At 37.3% G+C, this 3798-nt stretch overlaps 1 non-coding gene across 1 annotated transcript in view; it reads left to right on the top strand.

Annotated features, from left to right (window-relative positions):
- Window positions 1-2: 2 nt before the first annotated feature.
- LOC122260004 (uncharacterized) overlaps window positions 3-3798 on the top strand; it is a 4042-nt gene continuing 246 nt past the window's right edge. Inside the window, exons 1-3 of the transcript XR_015190925.1 lie at window positions 3-140; window positions 1631-2666; window positions 2810-3798. The exon at window positions 2810-3798 is cut by the window's right edge and continues 246 nt beyond it. This is a non-coding gene — a transcript (uncharacterized LOC122260004). The remainder of the gene's footprint in view (window positions 141-1630; window positions 2667-2809) is intronic.

The following is a 3798-nucleotide window of genomic DNA, read 5'->3' as shown; positions in this document are numbered from 1 at the left end:
AAATGAAGACTCTTCAGGAATGGTCTGCTGATTGTATTGCCCAGAGTCTCTTGCATAGTGATTGTGTTACTCAGCTGGCCACGTCTGCCTTCAGGGGTCAGATTAGTACTACTCAGAAAGCAGTTATCTGCAAGAGCCTGGTAAGGAAATCCTCGCTGGTTTGAGATTCATTCAGTAAGAAAATGGTTTACCGTAATAACATATTTACAATAATGCAATTTGTATAGATTTTGTGATACTATGAACTAAAAATCTCTCACTAGATTAATAGATTGAGTATATGATACAGTCATAACTGGGACTAAGGCCCATAGTAAAGAACCTGTGGGGTGTGGGGCGTCGGGAAAATGTGACGGGTGTCGGGTGTAGGGCGTAGGATAAAAGCGAGAGTTCGCTAGTCTCCCTACACCGCTATGGTATGTGAAGCAAAACTATAAACAGGGGGAGACAACGTACCCCCTACTAAAAGAAGATAATACCCCCACACCGTCACATTTTCCCGACGGCCACCTGCACCCACAGGTTTCTTACAACGGCACTTACACACCTAGGTCATGGTAGTGACAAAACATAAAAAATATCTATAACAGGCTTAGTAGTAGAGAAGAATTTAAAATCATTTGAATGCACAGAGTTCAGTAAATAGAAGCACTGGAAACACATGTCACCCGTGCTGCGAGATTTTAAAAAAGATTCACAGCCAGCACCAGTATTGTTTTATGACCAGAATTGGCCAAGCTTTCTTAATATTTTTATTAACTCTTTGGGTGATGATTATGGCTTCTGTCAAGCTGGGCATTTCCCCTTTCTTTTGGGACTTTAATTATTTCCATGCCCAAGGGAAATATTTTTGTCCATTGAACTCCCCATAATCATATTTTGGCGTGCAGCATTCCAACCTCCCATTCTTTCTTGGATAATATACATCACCAAAAAAATTGTCAAGAATATTTACATGTAATCTTGATAACTGGGTGTTTTTAAATAAAATGAAAGTTTAGCCATAGCCATTAATATTAACCCTGACCATTATCAGCTGTTTTACAACCAATGTCTGAAAATTTGGTGAGAACAATGGCCAAATGACAACACTATGTTTGAATTATTATGTATTGAAATCCTTTAACAATTATTATGCAGATGCTAATTTACATATTTCAGTACTATAAGTAGATTCCATGTATATGGTTACTGTTGATGAACTGTCCTTTGTCATGTGATGTAAATCTTCTTTAAATACTTTTTTCATCCATCTTTTGTATCAGTACTGAAAATAGAATTTTGTTTGATAAAATTTATTCGTATTGATAGCTGAAAAATATGAATCTGATAATCAATAAACTTTTGAGTAATTTTGTCAAGAGAGGTTTGACATACTATTTCAATTTCCAAGACCATCCTCCAGTTGATTTGCTTTAGTAGAGGGTGGTATGGGTGGGAGTGGGTAGTTCTTTGTGAGGAAAGAGTTGGGTGTTAAGTATTGATGATTCTTTCATCAATAATTTACTTTGGATACTTGAAGCATCATAATTGCATTTGCAGTAGTTATCCATTGTTAACATTTGGATAAATGTCTAGTGAAAAGTCTTTCCCTTGTAAATCTGATATATCTATTTATTTAAATTTGCAGAAGAGTCTCAAATTGCACCTGTCCAGCTTGGAATGCTCTTCGTCAGGCAGCATCAGCAATCCTGCATCAAGACTCCTGAAGCAGAGAATTGCATCTGTTGCAGAATATATATCATGTCAGTCACAGTTAAACTTCCTGAAGGCATCCATACTGAAACTCTTGCTCCTAGAAGAATTTGTTCTGAGCACTGTGAATAGTGAAGAAAACACATCTTAAGGGGAGGAGGATGAGATGGTGACTTGTATTTACAGTATTCAAAACTGACCTCTATGTATGTAGCGATACCATCGAATGCTTTCATAAGGTAACTATAAAACATTTGGCCGCTTGTCCTCGATTAGAAAAGTAGCAGTTATCCTTCCTTTGATTCAGATGACATCTGGACTGATATGAAATCGGTGCTCCAGGCACTTTTTAGTAGTTGTACCAAAATAAAAAGTATTCACCTTGCGGGAAAAAGTGTAAATCTTGTTGCTCTCAGCAATTTGAAATGCTTCTCAAAACAACTGGAGGAGCTAGTGCTAATTGATTCCTTTGGCGCCTTAACTAAGGATGTGTTTTGTGTATCTTTGTTAGGTAGACCTTGGATTGAATATATATCTAGTCATGATGGTAGAAATAGTTGTTTAGAACCTCAATTTCCAGCTTTAAAGCATCTGTGGTATCAGAGGAAAAACTCACATCAAAATTGGAATGACAGTTTCATAAAGACGGCAATTCTTACCTATTATCCAAACTTAAAAACTCTCAATTGGCGTGTAAATGATTTCAACCATAATTATGCTCTGACAAAAATACCTGGTTTGAGTGGAAAACAATACAATTTGGAAAGTTTGTTGCTAACTGCTGCAGACTTGTCTGACTCCCGTAGTAACAGCATGATATGCAGTGTTGATGTTGGTTTCCTGCCTCAACTATTCCCTGGTCTGCAGGATGTGTCCTTGGTGTTTACTAGAGGTTTTGATTGTCAGTGCTCAAGATCAGAGATGCTGAGGGCTCAGCCTTGTAACGGACAGAGGGGGGGGGGGGGGGGGGGGTGGGGGGGGGGGGGGGGGGGGGGGGGGGGGAGGGGGGGGGGGGGGGGAATAAATGGGGGGGTGGGGGGGGGGGGGATTGGGGGGGGGTGTGGGGGTGTGGGGGGTTTATTGGGATTATATGTGGTGTGTTAGAGTGGGTTAGGTTAGGGAAGGGTGGGGTTGATTGTGGTGGAGGGGGTAGGATGGGGGTGTGGGTGATTTTTGTTTATTTATTTTGAATTTATTTTCATATATGATATTGATTGGGATTTGATAGATCAAATCTCATTGGAATACAGTTAATTTACGCACTGAATAACGACACCAACTAGGCATACACATACATACAGTCAAATTGTGTTTCACTGTGTCCATATCTAGAAAGCATTACTGTTAGTGGAAATGAGTTATATCATGGAGTGTTTGCAAGGACTCAGAGAAGAGGTAGTTGGCCAAGAGTGAAGTCTTTACAGTTTATGTTAAATACTACACACCCAGAAAATGTAGAGTTAATGAGGATGTTTATATCTTCCTGCTGTTTTGTGGAAAGTCTATGCATTAGTACATATAGTATTGAGAATTTACATACTATAGTAAATGACATCACATCAGATTATATCATAGCTTTAATATTACCTGTGCTAGATGATGTATCTCCTGTAGATATTGATGACCATATATGTATTGTGTTAAAACTATATCCTAATTTACGTTATATTTATGTGCCTAGAAAATTGAAGAAATGGAGAAGTTTACAAGAAAAGTTATGGAATCGCGGTGTTACAGTTAAGTTTACAGATCTCTTGGCTAATGGTTTTTGAGTTTTTTTTTTTTTTTTTTTTTGTCTTTTTTTATTTTTTTATCAGGTTAATTTTACGTCATATAGTTTTGTGATGTTACACTGTTGCGTATTGTCTGTTTTGTGTATTTATGCTCAGATAGCATATAGGTATCATATAAGTGTAATCAAATTAAAAGAAACTGTGAATTTTGTTTAAACAACAGTGAATATTCTCCTTTTTTGGGAAAAAAGGACTTCAACGCCAGTGTTCGTTCCTTCTTTTTTTTAAGTTAGACAAAAAAAAAAGAAATGTTTTACTGTTTGATACATCTTTTTTAAAGATTATGTAAAAAAAACTTCTAGTGATTTAA

This window comes from Penaeus japonicus, unplaced genomic scaffold (assembly GCF_977035675.1).
Source record: "Penaeus japonicus unplaced genomic scaffold, GWHDUDI00000001_assembly GWHDUDI00002067, whole genome shotgun sequence".
NCBI lineage: Eukaryota > Metazoa > Arthropoda > Malacostraca > Decapoda > Penaeidae > Penaeus > Penaeus japonicus.
This window is presented reverse-complemented; position numbering and strand designations above follow the sequence as displayed.